Source organism: Lytechinus pictus, unplaced genomic scaffold, assembly GCF_037042905.1.
Source record: "Lytechinus pictus isolate F3 Inbred unplaced genomic scaffold, Lp3.0 scaffold_20, whole genome shotgun sequence".
Taxonomy (NCBI): Eukaryota; Metazoa; Echinodermata; class Echinoidea; order Temnopleuroida; family Toxopneustidae; genus Lytechinus; species Lytechinus pictus.
This window is the reverse complement of record NW_026974141.1, coordinates 7,822,558-7,838,364: the sequence shown is the minus strand read 5'-3', so window position 1 is coordinate 7,838,364 and position 15,807 is coordinate 7,822,558. Positions and strand designations below refer to the sequence as shown.

The following is a 15,807-nucleotide window of genomic DNA, read 5'->3' as shown; positions in this document are numbered from 1 at the left end:
GAAATAAGACCATCAAGTGAAAATCTGAAACAAGACGATCATTTGAAGATCTGAAATAAGACTATCAAATGAAGATCTGAAATAAGACTATCAAATGAAGATCTGAAACAAAACGATCTAATTGAGATATGAAACAAGACTATCTGATGAAGATCTAAAATAAGACTATCTAATAGAAAAATGAAACAAGACTATCTAATGAAGATATGAAAAAGACTATCTAATGAAGATCTGAAACATGACTATCTAAAGAAGATCTGAAACATGACTATCTAATTAAGATCTGAAACAACACTATCTAATGAAGATCTGAAACATGACTATCTAATGAAGATCTGAAACAAGAAGTCCTATCTAATGAAGATCTGAAACAAGACTATCTATTGAAGATATGAAACAAGGTTATCTCATGAAGAAGTGAAAGATATCATAAAATAAAGTTCTCAAATGCTGAAGTTGTTCACCTGTATTTAGCTCAAAATTTTATGTTCACATTATTGATACCTCCCCCATCTATTATCAGAAAGAGAATGTATTTCCTTGGTTTTCAGTCAGGCTTGCTGTATCATTGTTCAAAAAGTTTAAGACAAACAAAAACAAATTTGAAGATTTCAGGGAATCCGATACCACGTTTGGCATTTTCATATTGTCTGACTGAAATAGCATTCTGAAACTACCCATAAAATCATAAAGAAATAAACACCCTTCTGCTTCTCAACATGCTTCCATAACCAAATGTAGTAGGAAAAAGTACAATAAAGACTGTCTGCTTCTGAAAATACTGAAAGTAGTCACACCACGGACTTTAAAAGATTAATAGATTTCTGCTTCTTGCTCCGAAGGCTGTATTTGCATAAGCACATGTGCAGCTTGAGAAGATAATGGCTCCAAGGCAGCGGCGCTAATGGCTGACTGAGCGACTGGCCTTGGCATGGTATGACATCATCTCTCGAGTGGTGAGGTATGACGTCAATCTTCGACTGACATCATACGATTGAAAACTCTCCTACAATTAATTATTGGGAGAGCTTCCGCGAACACATGGAATGGTACGACAAGGTGATTAAGGAATTTTCTCTCCCTGTGTCTTTCCTCCGTCCGGAGAATGAGGCAGCAAATTGGCAGACACTTAAAGGGAAAGAAGAACCCCAGATTGGAAGCATATTAACATGATATTGTTAATATATCTGGTATATATTTGTGGGGGTATACTTCTCAGATAATCTTATACCAGACAGATGAAATTCATTTGGTCTATGGATTTGGTCTAATTGCTGTGTGGTCTGCACTTAACATGTTCTTACACCACTTAGGCACTTACTCTCATTTTGCATTCGATCTGATGCCCACACTGCAAAAAACACCAGTGTTGACTTAACACCAGCCCGGTATCTATATCGGTCCACACCAGAGAAGCATTGAAACAACACCAGTTAATCAAACCGACACTGGTTTAACACTGATTGGTGTTGCTTAAATGCCAAATTGGTGTTAGCCTAACGCCAAACGGGTGTTGTTTCAACACCTCTCTGGTGTGGACCGATATAGATACCAGGCTGACGTTAAATTAACACCAGCATTTTTACAGCCCAAATGGTTTAATTTCTACTTTGTCCAGTATTATTTTTTGCACTTTATTGAACAAAAATCTGATCCATAAACAGTTCAGCTAATCATATAGGCTAAGTGGTATTATACCAAATGGATGTAAGACAGAAGGTACAACATATCTGTACATATAGGAATGATCATTTAGCTAAATGGAAATAAGACCAAATGGTTTGTAGATAAATGGTTGTAGACGGTGATGGTGGTAGGTTGACACCAAATGGAATTTTAATTCCAAGTACTTCTTCATTTTTTTTTTTTGGGGGGGGGTGGGAAAATAACATTCACAAAAGTTGAGGACAGTAAATAACTTTCCCTTATTCAATTCAATTATTTATTCATTTAATTCTCATTTATTATTGACAACAGAATCTATTCTATCAAATCAAACAGATGTACATAATAATCATTTGCTCTGCTATCTTCAAAGACATTGATTTGCTCAAATGTTTAAGGGTGTATGATTGTTTAATGAGACCTGTTAAATACAACTATGTATGTATTTCTATATTCACTGTATATAATTTTTATGTTATAATGGCTTTACATGCTTAATATGGTATTTTGATGTTTATTGACTTGAAGTTGTGAACAAAACAAATTTCCTGATATGGATCAATAAAGACAAGCTTTGAACTTTAAACTTTTATGTTCTTGTTAAAAAATGATTAGAACCCTGCACCTAAAGATTCACCTACATATTTTTAGGAATGGGCCTTCATTAATGTCAAAATTTCAAGACTTCATCATTATTTCCAAATATAGATATTACAGTAATTAAGGAAAATTTAGATTTAGTTAAATTGATTTAGTTAATATTGAGACTTAGTTAAATTTATTGTTTAGACTATGATAATGCCATTATTTTGGGCTAATCTCGATTAGCATCTTCCTATTATATTAGCTCCAATTACCAAATGTTTTGTTTACATGTGATGTTCTTTTCCATGTACTTGTACCTGACAGTAATATTTGGTAATAAATTCAATTCAATTCGAATCTTTTGGGTAAAAGGATAAGGGGGCAGGGTGGAGGGATGGTACAAGAACCTGCTTTCACTCATTCAAACAATTTCTGTTCCAAATTTGCAATCAATGGATTCATTGCAATATAACCAACGTGACCAATAATTAAATGCAAATTCCAGAGTTTGCACCCAGTTTAATGATTTATGATTGATTTTTGGACTTGAAATCGACTTACAATTGATTGTGAGTTTTCTGAAATGCTCCCCTTGATGCTTATACAGTATACATGTATATAAAAATAGTAATAGAGGAAACCATTTTCCTTGCCAATTTGAGGCAGGCAGGGATTTGGCATTGTCCATTTCATTAATTGTCATTAAGATGGGTGCTCGATACACTGTGGCCCCGTGGCATGGCCATTCTAGCGTGATTAGCCGACTGAATTGCTCAATCAATCACAGCTCGGCCTTCGTCGATCCCCCGATTCTGATCGCACTCATTTCCACGCTATTACAGACTATTACCATGAATGCTCAGCCTTTGAGCATCTAAATTGACTTTTTTTTTTTGGGGGGGGGGGATTACAATGTACATGCACATCTAATCAGGATGTAATAAGCAATATGAATCAATTTTGAATTTAGTTCTTCCAGTGGTTCTTTCCTCTACAAATGCAAAAGAGATAATCTACACTGCAAAAACTCAGGTGTTGATTTAACACCAGCCTGGAATCTATATATGTCCACACCAGAGAAGTATTGAAACAATACAAGTTTGGAATCAAACCAATGCTGTTTTAATAATAATTGGTGTTGTATAAACACCTATCTGGTGTTAGACCAAAACCAAACTGGTGTTGTTTAACACTTCTCTGGTGTGGACATATTTATATTCTGGACTGGTGTTAAATCAACACTGGTGTTTTTGCAGTGTAGTCCCTGATCTCACTCCTCCAGGAGTGATACTAGGGACCAATTTATTTAGAGTGAACTGTTCATCCTTATGGAGTGCATTACAGTATAACTCTTTCTGGATTGAAATGTACTTTAAACATATTTTCACTCCAAAGAGAAGTAAAATCCACTCTCAAAGATGCAAATCTCACTCCAAAAGGAGTGAGATCATCTTATTCAGAGAGGAATGCGACCAGAGGGCCCGTTTCCTAAAGAGTTGCAACTCTTGTAACTTTGCCCTCATGGCAACTTCACCTTGATTTTGATTGGCTGCTGAGCCCTGTTGCCATAATGGCAAAGTTACAACAGTTGCAACTCTTTAGGAAACAGGCCCCAGATTATCATCTCTAGCATTTAGAGAGTATTTTTATGCCTGTCTAAACTTTTTTGAAAATTTTAAACTGTTAAGACTTTTCTTGCAGTTTTCCACTAGGCGTTGCGGCTTTGTTTTCACCCACAAATTGTAGCCAAAAAGCTAAGTAAAGCTGTTATCCTTGTTGATTGTAGAATGACAAAATAAATCAGAGGACATTTTTTTACCCTCCCATAAAACAGAAAGGCCAAAATAAATTCAGGATAAGAAAGTAACATTTCCAGAATACATCAGGATAAGAAAGTAATATTTCCAGGGGCCTGTTACACAAAGCTTATCAATGATTGTAGAACAATCTTCTACGATTGATTTGCATTGACTACAATGTACAATCAATTGTGAAAATCAAGCGCACGATCAATTACTAACATTTGTGTTACGGGACCCAGAAAACAAATTCCACAATCATACCTCAACGAATCTGAGAAGGAACATTTTAGAATACCACCCGTGAATGTTTCAATTTGCAATATCAGAGACACTAAGAAATTCCCTGAAACATAGCAATCATCTTCATGTATAATTGTCTAATCATAATAATGGATGCACATTAATATGAGAACGTTTTTAGAATACCGCCCCAGAATATTACAATTTGCTACGTCAGAGACACTAAGAAGTTCCCTGAAACAGAGCAATCATCACCATGTATAATTGCCTCATGCAAAAGACCAACATTGATAGCCCCGTGCAACAATCCTGCTCATAAGCCGATCTTGCTAATTGGTCCCAAAGACGACTTTCGTGTAAATGCATCATGTAGACGCACATTGATATGAGAACGTGTTTAGAATACTGCCCCAGAATATTACAATTTGCTACATCAGAGACACTAAGAAGTTCCCTGAAACAGAGCAATCATCACCATGTATAATTGCCTCATGCAAAAGATCAACATTAATAGCCCGGTGCAACAACCCTTCTCATAAGCCGAGCTTGCTAATTGGTCCCAAAGACGACTTTCGTGTCAATGCATCATATAGACGCACATTGATATGATAAAGTTTTTAGAATACCACCCCGGAATATTACAATTTGCTACGTCAGAGACACTGAGAATTCACTGAAACAAAGCAATCATCACCATATATAATTGCCTCATGTAAAAGACCAACATTGATAGCCCGGTGCAACAACCCAGCTCATAAGCTGAGCTTGCTAATTGGTCCCAAAGACGACTTTCGTGTAAATGCATCATATAGACGCACATACATTGATATGATAACGTTTTTAGAATACCACCCCGGAATATTACAATTTGTTACGTCAGAGACACTAAGAAGTTCCCTGAAACACAGCAATCATCACCATGTATAATTGCCTCATGCAAAAGACCAACATTAATAGCCCCATGCAACAACCCTGCTCATAAGCTGAGCTTGCTAATTGGTCCCAAAGACGACTTTCGTGTCAAAGCATCATATAAACGCACATTGATATAACTTTTTTAGAATACCACCCCAGAATATTACAATTTGCAACGTCAGAGACACTAAGAAATTCCCTGAAACACAGCAATCATCACCATGTATAATTGCTTCATGCAAAAAGACCAACATTGATAGCCCCGTGCAACAACCCTACTCATAAGCCGAGCTTGTTTATTGGTCCCAAAGACGACTTTCGTGTAAATGCATCATATAGACGCACATTGATATGTTAACGTTTTTAGAATACCACTCCGGAATATTACAATTTGCTACGTCAGAGACACTAAGAAATTCCCTGAATCATAGCAATCATCACCATGTATAATTGCCTCATGTAAAAGACCAACATTAATAGCCCCATGCAGCAACCCTGCTCATAAGCCGAGCTTGCCAGTAATTGATCCCGGAGATGAGTTTCGGGTAAATGCATTAAGCTGTGTGCCGTGTAGATACATACTTCACGCCTCCCCTCGTTGGCCCAAGCAGCTTTGATTAGCCACGATCAGCATGGAATGACAACTCATTACATCATAATACAAAATCTCTTGTACGGTGTGCTTCCAGGAATTAATGTTCGTCATTTCAAATGCTGAACGTGCGTGCATGCATGTACGTGAAAAGGGTACATTTCTCATTGCACGGCAACAGCAAGCTACCAGATATAATAAAGGTACTAAAACGTGATGTGTTATTGTCACCTCCCAGTTTGTTGTTCAATTTATGTAATCTTTCACTTTTGTGTCTATCATTTACATGTATGAATGATAGAATCTAATACTTATAATTCATTATGTAATTGATTACAGCTAATTCTTACATATATTGATTTAATATAAATCACCTATGACTCATTCTTGTTTGAAGTGTTCTTTACAAGAAGATATTACAAAATAGATAAATCAAAATCTAGTTTTTTCTATTATTTTTCAATGTTTTTATTTTTATTAATTCTTTATTTTTTAGAAATTTGATTTTCAAAAATAATCTAGATCATGAAAACTAACCAATTAATTATGCTTATCAAAAGTGGAAATAAAGCATCTATGAATTTTTGTTGTAAATACAATTGAATTGATTGATTCAAAATCCCCTTCTCTTCCCCTCCCATGCCAACAAAATGAATTACAAAAATCATCAAAATTGCAATTATGCTGTTCCTTCAAAGTCTATGAGAGGTTTATTTATTTTATTTTCTGAGATATGAGAGGTTTTTCACGGCAATGCCAAACAAATTTTTAATAAAATGAGCAAATCCCATTAGAAACGTGTACTGTAACAAAGCGATACAACGTTTTGACTGACCGCGATTTCAATGCGCGGTCAGCCAAACCGTCGTATCGGCACAGGGCACTGCATTGACTTTGCGCGTGAAAAGCGATACAACGTTTTGACTAATCGCACGCATTGAAATAGCGGTCAGTCAAAACATAGTATCGCTATTTCCCTATGGCATTTTTTTACAGGGAAAATCTAAGTGAAATTACAAGCATGTAGCTCTTTTGCAATATTTTCTTGGATCCTTAGTTCTGTGTATAAAGATACCAATGTCAAGCAATTTTCTTGGTCTTTCCAACTATGTATTTTTCTAGCAATAAATATGTTGTAAGGCTGGGGAACTAGTGTGAAAATTGTTATATTAAACTTTGAAGTCGATTTTCTCTGAAATGGGTTTGCACCGTTGTACGTGTGATACGACGGTTTGGATGACCGTCGACGAATTCCTGAAGTTTGTTATGTGTTGAAATTCATTGTTCATACACAGTAAAAAAAAATAGCATGTTGTTCAAGCCCATCACTCTAAAAGAAGGTTGTTTAGACTTTGAAACAATTGTTTAAACTTTTTATTGTTTAACATTTTTGAACAACTTTTAATAACTGTTGTTAGATTTATAGGCATGAACAAAGTGCCTTCAACTTTAAACAGTGTTTTACAATGTATGGATAAAAAAACACCAGGGAAGAAAAAAAAAATGTGCCATTTTTCAAGTGACTGAAAAAAAATCACAATTTGTTTTTGATGCTGGAGATTCCACTTTAACACATGTGCTATGGAATGAAATTAAAACTTAAATAGTGTTTCCATGCAATTTATTGATTGAAGCACTAAATAATGATCTTCAGGTAAAAATTTTCAGGGCTTCATTCATGCAAAATATAGGACCTTGCAGCTCAGATTGTAAATTTCAAACCAATGTTAACAAATACTTTATTTTAATACTCTGTAACCAGGGGTGGATCCATGATTTTTCAAAGGGGGGGGCACATCTTCCAGAGGAAAAGTTTGACAAGCAAAAAAAATAGGTCTTCATTTTCAAAAGGGGGGCACACTTCTGTTTTAACCGAATTTTTACATTACAAATTTTAATTGTGCTTCTCAAGGGGGGGGGGGGCACGGGCCGGCTTTGCCCCCCCCCCTGGATCAGCCAGTGTCTGTTACTAGTGTATGATAGATAACATACTGTATTCTACTCACCGCTGGTAAAGCAAAGAAAGAAATCGCAAATATGGAGAAGCAGGACGCAATCATCTTGCCAAGCCAAGTATTGGGGACTTTGTCTCCGTAGCCGATGGTCGTCACGGTTACCTGTTTTGAAAACAAACAAATTTGAGGGATTCAGGGGCAATGTTTAGTACAACTGAAATGCCAGGGTGTATCAGTGTCATGATGGTTTAAGGACTAGCTGGAGTGTCTCTTGTCTGGAGGTTACAGAGAACATGACAATTGATGAGACATTAGGTGGTTTCAAACCGCCTCAATCACAAGAATCCCTGTTCAATTACGATAACTTTTTCAGGCTAAAAAATACCCATTAATTATTCTCACATACACACCGCCCTGAAACGTACCCTTCGGGATAAGTTCCTGAATTTATGAGCATGCGTAGTATGGTCTGATAGGCAAGCAAGGCGCAAGATTCTAAATCGCTAGCTCAGCAGCCACCCAGAGCGCCCGTACCCAACTACACACTGGGTTATAAGTTCCCGTAATTTGCTTTCACACTGCCAAAATACCTGCAACCTTGGAAAAAATCCTCGCAAAAGTTCTCGTAATTTTGACAAGGACTTAATATTCAGTGGGTATTTTCTTTCTGAGAGATTACGCATAATTTGCTTTCACACTGCCAAAACCCCAAACTACCTGGTATAATCTGATAGGGGTAAATTTCCTGATCAGAAAATAGCTGGAACTGACGGACCTCAAGGCGGTCTGAAACTACCTTATGTAAAAGCAGAGAAAGCGGACCTGTTAATCAGACTAAGAAAGCAAAAAAAGTCATTATGGGGTCTGTTTCATAAAGAGGTACAACTATTGTACCTTTGCCATTATTGTAATTACCATGGTAACCTTGATTGTGATTGGCTGCTGAGCCCTGTTGCCATGGTACATGTAGTTGCCATAGAAGCAAATTTACAACGGTTGTATAAATAAAGAAGACCCTGATGGGAGTTCTTCTGATGAGGCCATTCTGAAACATTTGTGTTACATCAATTTGGTGTTACATCAATTCTGTGTTGCATCAATTTGGTGTTGCATCAATTTGGTGTTGCATCAATTTGGTGTTACATCAATTTGGTGTAACATCAATTGGTGTTACATCAATTCTGTGTAACATCAATTTGGCATTACATCAATTCTGTGTAACATCAATTTGGTGTTGCATCAATTTGGTATTACATCAATTTGGTGTTGTATCAATTCTGTGTTACATCAATTTGGTGTTACATCAATTCTGTGTTACATCAATTCTCCATTGTAAGTTTGGCCATGGCTATGGCTACTACCATGGTAACAGGGCTCACAATCAAGGTTACCGTGGTAACACTTATGGCAACGTTGCAATAGTTGAACTCTTTATCAATTTGGAATTACATCAATTTTGTGTTACATCTCATTGGTGTTACATCAATTTTGTATAACAATTCATTCTAAACAATGTACATTTAAAGGGGAATCCAACCCAAATAAAAACTTGTTTTTATTAGAAAAAGAAAAATCAGACAAGTTGATAAGTGAAAGTTTGAACAATATTGGACAAACACCAAGAAAGTTATGAATTTTTAAAAGTTGTGAATATTGGTAATCACTATATTCATGGAGACTTCAAATTGGCAGCATATGGGATGTCATAGTGATGTAAGGCAAGGACTACTCTTCCATGTACTCCAATACATATTATGGCTAAAATGTCATTTTCCCAAAAGTTTAACTTCAAATTATATTTTTCTTTCATGAGGACATTAAACAATATACTACCTGGGTTATATTTAGATTACTGCCCCAGGGGAATGGGTACTTAGGAGAAAACCACAAATCCCTGATAATAAAGTACATGGCCTATGGAAAAGTTGTCCTTGCCCCTTGTCATAATTTACTTACCCAGTTGCCAATTTGAAATGTACATACTATTAGTGATCTCAATTTTAAAGCAGCTATAACTTTCTTATTGCTTGTCCGATTTCTTTCAAACTTTCACCATTCTGTTTAATTTATTTTTCTCCTTCCCAACAAAACATTTTATGGCCAAGGCTGGATTCCCATTTAAGTCCTGTTATGCCCAACGCAAGTTACAGACCAGTCATGTACCCTGTGTGTCATTTCAGAATACTTGAGTTTATCAATTTCATAATGGTAAAGAATTTGCTATAAACGATGCACATTTTAATCTCCGTATATTTCTGTTAACATACATTTTGCATTGAATAAACACTATTTGTTCACAGTGACTTGGGAACCACTTCTTAACAACCAGTAAATATGTTTCATTTGAATGGAATTAGCGTGATTCACATTTTTCCTTTAATATCAAAACCCATCTTGAAGTCGGAGCTGCCTTCACCTTTAAAGACGACACTGGGGTAAAATGAAAAAGCAGTTTAAACAACAAAAAGAGACATGTTTGATGTTAAAAGTCCCATGGCAACATGTCAGGGGTGATCCATCTCTTTCAAAAACTACGTTTGATCAGTTGCTTGTTGCTCTCGACATGTAAACAGAGAAACAAGAATTCTTATCATCTTGTGATTAGTCCCCGGGCGTGTACGAGTCGGTCGGCGGGTTGGCGGAAAGGACGGGGAAAGCGATCAATTCCAAATGGCAACAGAGGCCGGGGAATGCATCAGTGTGAATGTAGATGCATGCAATCATGATTAGGGTTGTAATACCGTTTTCATGAATCGACAATGGAGCCCTCGGCACATTTGTTGTCAAAAATATACAGTAAAATCATCAAGGAATAAATCAAGGGATGAAGGATTTTAGTGAATGTTTCTTGAAAATCATGCAATTGTTGTTATTCTATTATAATTCCATGTTTGAATTACAATGAATTAACTGAAAATCAAGGAAAATCCAATGAAACAAATTGTCTTTGTGAAAAGTCTGCCAAATAAACATGATTGCAGAGTCTTGCAAGGAAACTGAATGTTTTGAAATATCTCCACTATATGTACATTTGTTTTATAATATATTATGTAAATACCACCTAAAACAAAATGTGATGTTTGAAATTCCAACGTAGACAGAATTGGCATCTTTAAAAAGTGGAAAACGGAGGTCCCTGGCTAAATGATTAAAAAGAAATAAAATTAATTCTTACCACACCCCACCATAAAGCGTCTGCGTAGGTCTCAAACTGACAAATACCCTTAGCATCTATGTGATCCTTCTCCGCCAAGTAAACAAAGTATGAGGTAAATATAAGTCCAAGGAAGCCTATGTATAAAGTAGTTATCAGCTCCTGCAAGAAAAAAAGATCAGAAAAAGAAGAAACACATTAGGCAACAAGCGACTTGATTAGTAAAAGAAACTTAACAAAGAATACAAAAGAAATGCAAATTAGGCACCCTTTTCTTACACCAAGGCAGTCATAACCTTAAAGCCGACCGCATACCTAACAATGGGTCTGCGACCCGATTTTGGAATAAAACATGGTAGAATTTGATGCTAATATTGAAACATGGAATATCTTACTGACTTATAATGTTCTAAATCATTGCACGAATACCTACTGTATGATCAAATCTGTGACTATGCTATCATCCTTCTTAGAATGAAAGCAAATTTAATATCTAGTCGCAATGACGTCATAGCAGTCGTACGATTAGCTACGATTTGAAACTAATTTGGCCTTTCCTCCAAAATGAAGGCTTGCAATCTTTCAAAATGGTTATATTAGTATTCTTTCAATTAATTTTAACCTCAAATAATATATTTTCAGAAAATTAGCAAAATGCGATTTGTTCCAAAATCGGATCGCGAACAGTCGCAAGGTGTGCGGTGGCTTTAACACATCTTGAAGTGAGGTGAGGCAGAGGTGTTGTGGATCAGTGGATTAGTCTATGGATTATGAACCACAAGGTCCAGGGTTCAAATCCCACCACAGCACTCCTGCCCTTAAGCAAGGTGCTTATCTAAATTTGCCACTCTCCACCCAGGTGTGGTAAATGGGTACCCGGTAGGAAGGAATTCCTTGAATGCTCAAGCGTCCTATCAGGAGAGCCGTGCTAAAGCCGGGGTTAACAGTATCCAGTGCTTAGAAACATTTGTACTAAGCGCTATATAAATGTTGCATATTGTTATTATAATTGAACCATTTTTTGACGCAATTTGGTTATGATATTGACATTGCTCATCTATGCATGAACCTTTTATATCATATGAGTTATCAAAATAAAAAAAGAAGAAAATCTGAGTAAGTTTAATGATGTCAGAGATGGGTTTAAGTGGTGTGGTCTAGTGGTTAGAGCACTGGTCTCATGATCATAAGGGTGTGAGTTCAAATCCCTGCTCCCCCATGGTCTCCACTTTAATTTCTGAAGTCTAAGGCCCGTATTCTGAACTCGGGTTTAAATTAAACCCTGGTTTAAAGTTGCAGTTTAACTATGGAGAGCCAATTGGGGCACAAATTCCTAACAGCACACATCCAATCTATTAACTCATATGACACCAAAATTGTTCATAATTGTCTGGGAGTGATAAATTCAGTATTTTGATGTATTTCTCTTCATTATGAAAGCAAAATATTAAACATAAGAAATATACAATAGAAACAGAATTTTTGAATATTTGGCTCCCCATAATTTTAGCACAGAGCTAGACCATGGTCTAAGTTAAACCCGACTTCAGAATACGGGCCTATTAGGTCAGCCACTATGCCTGATTAACTTACACATAAAATGTTTCCTATGTAATTGGTTATACCAGCTTGGCATAACACCAGCAATAAGCTGTCCTGTTGAGTTCCTACAGGAGTAACCATAACAGATGACGAAAATGAAATACTACAAATCATTTCAGTGGAGCGTTGTGGCCCAGTGGATTAGTCTTCTGACTTTGAAACAGAGGGTGGTGGGTTCAAATCCCAGCCATGGCATAGTTTCCTTCAGCAAGAAATGTATCCACATTGTGCTGCACTCAACCCAGGTGAGGTGAATGGGTACCTGGCAGGAATTTATTCCTTGAAATGCACCGAGCGCTGGAAGGCAGCTCCAGCTAAAGCTGGGGTAATAATAATAACAATGCGCCTCGGAATAGATTATTTCTAGATAGATGGCGCAATATAAATGCCTATTATTTTTATTATTTAATAATTTAAGAAAAAAATAATTAGGAATCCCAGTTTCCTTAATTCTGGGACAGACCCTATATTCTACATGTATTACTATTAAAACGGACTCACCTGCCGATGAATGAATACTACTGATCCAAGGAGTCGCCAAGTACCTCCTTGCCTGTCTATGTGTAACATACGAAGAATTTGAAGAAAACGTACACCCCTGTATAAGATATAACAGTAAAGGCCAACATTTAGTCTTTGAAGCTTAATATTAGAATATTTTGGAGTAAATGTATGCTCTGATATTTTGGAATACCCAAAATGATGAGAAATCAACTCTGTTGCCAGTTACATTCACTTCACACAGATATGTGATCGATCATACCGAAATGAGAGACAAGTCGCAAATCAAAATTCCTTGGAATTCGACACACAAATAAAAAAGTCAAAATTGTGAAGATTTTTTTTTTTTTTTTTTCTGATTCTTCCATGTTTCATAATTACTCTGTGAAAAAGATGAGTGAAATTGATGACGGGAATATGATAAAAAAGCAGTTTTCCTGCGAGTGTTTTTTTTTGGTCAATTCGAAAATTTCTGATGCTTGGCACGTTCGACTTGATCGAATTTCGCTTCATACTAAGCTCCGCCCCTAGCAACGTATGCCATTGTTGATTGGCTATTCATTTAAAGTCGTGTACAGCTGGCAGCGGCCGCTCGCTCGATCGATCGATCGGTTCAATGATTCAGCTTCAAAAGAAAGATCAAAAGCATCGATTTCAATACGTATTCTGAAATTCAAAAGGGGGGCTTCTTGACAATAGTTAACAAACAGGATATAACTTCTAAAGGGTTATTTTTTGGTGATAATAGTACCAGGCGGGGGTATTAGCGATAGATTGATACCGGATTTAGAGTATTAACCTGGCTATAATCGCGAAATAAAAGTCATGCAGAGACGCAAAGTATTCAGAACACGGTTTGTTTGCGAGGATTAATTTCATTAAACATAACATGGACATGTTGAAGATTATCTCCATCATTTGCAAGTGATCGGGATGTTTTCAAAAGAGAACATTTTCAAAAGAAATGGTTTACAATCCTTAAAAATATTGTTTGTTCGTAAATGTGAGTTAATTGATCTGCAGTATCTTTAACAAAAGAAACAAAATTTATGTAGAAAGCTTGGTGGGCTTCATTATTTCCAATTATTTATAATCAAGACATTGTTGCCCTCAATTTTTATCATGTTTGAATGAACGATAGATAAAGCGAAAGAAATAACTGTACAAACAGAAAGTCTGAGACAGCTAACGTCGACCAATGAAAAATGGCCGAAACGACCATGGAGAAGGTTTAGTGCATTTTTTTGGATAAAGACATTGATTGAAAATATCAGTCATTTAAAATACACATATTGAAATAAACATTTCATAAAAGTCATTGTCATGTTGTTCCATTCGACTGTGTCCAGATCTATTCTCTCTTTCCCTCTCTCTTATTCTCTTACCTACTTCTTTCGTCTTTCTTGTGTTTTATTTCTTCCTTTCTTCCTCTCGCCCCCTTTTCGTTCGCTCTTCTTATCCAGGTCATTCGGTCTCCTCTCTCTAACCCCCTCCCCTATTCTATCTCATCCCCTTTCTCTTCTTTAATTCTTTCGTCCCTCTTAATCTGTTTTTCTTTCTTCCCTTTCGATCTTTTTTTTTTCTCTGCCGATTCTTCCCCCTCCTTTCCTTCTTCTCTCTTGCCTTTTTTTTCACCCTCCACTTTTTGTTTTCAATTTTTCCCCTTTTCTTCATGTTTTCGTTTCTATTTACATAATTCTGTTTTTCGTTCTTCTCACCCTTCGATCTTCTCTCTTTTTGCCGGTTTTCTTTCTTTTTTCCTTCTTTGTTTTCTCCCTCCCTCACCCACCGCCTTATTCCTCTTTTTTTCTTTCGTTCCTCTTTATATAATTATGTTTTCCTTCTTCCTCTCCCCTGCCCATTCCCACCATCTTATTCCTCTCCCCCCTCCATTTCTTTTTCTTCTCGCCCGTCGATCTGCTCTCAATATTTTTTAACCTCATTTCTTCCCCCTTTTTTCCTTCTTATTCCTCTCTCTTGCTCACCCCACCGTCTTATTCCTCATCCTTTTTCCTCTTATTTCTTTTGTTGTTCTGTATTATTCGTTCTTCTCCCCATTCGATCTTCTATTTTTTTTTCACAGCCGTTCTTTCTTCTTTCTCTTTCCTGCCCACGCCCACCGTATTTTTCCTCCATTCTTCGTCTTATTTTTTAAAATCCTCTTTATATGTTTGAGAGTGAACACATGCGAAAAAATATCGAACAGCTTTTATTGTTCTTTCTTTAATCATTCAATCTTACAAAGACATCATTGTTGCACAAGGCATTTGCAACAATCTTCTGATTCTTTATCTGTATTATTGCGTTAGAATATATATATATTTTTAAACAAGTGCACACCAAGCTACCAATAATGCCTATAGAATTTCCATTTATTTGAAAGCAGGATAAAATAGCATTGCACATTAAATGCCTTGCTCACAGGCATAGGTGCCGCGGCCGGGGATCGAACCCCAGACTTTTTATGTATAGCCAGGCGCCTTAGACCACTCGGCCACGGCACAACCAAAATATTGTTTGTGCTTGATATCGATCCGAAAATCAGCATTCGTGGAGGTGTCGTGGCCGAGTGGTCCAAGGTGCCTGACTATACATAGGAAGCTCGGGGTTTATCCTGCATTCAAATAAGTGGAATGTTGTATGCATTCTTGGTTACTAGGTGTGCACTTGTTAGTTTAAAAAAATCTTAACTCCCCTAATCTATCCTTTGTTGGAAATAATTGTGGCGGGATTTTACTCAGGGTACCTCCTCGCTCTTTTTGTTGTAGAGTTAAGACGTTTATGCCAGGTTTTTTT

General features: G+C 36.6%; 1 long non-coding RNA gene across 1 annotated transcript; it reads right to left on the bottom strand.

Moving 5' to 3' along the window:
• Positions 1–7,810: 7,810 nt before the first annotated feature.
• On the bottom strand, positions 7,811–13,105 carry LOC135157896 (uncharacterized). Its single transcript, XR_010296806.1, has 3 exons — positions 13,012–13,105; positions 10,930–11,070; positions 7,811–7,916 (listed from the first exon to the last, which is right to left on the bottom strand). It is a non-coding gene; the product is annotated as an uncharacterized LOC135157896 (long non-coding RNA).
• Between the last annotated feature and the right edge of the window lie 2,702 nt (positions 13,106–15,807).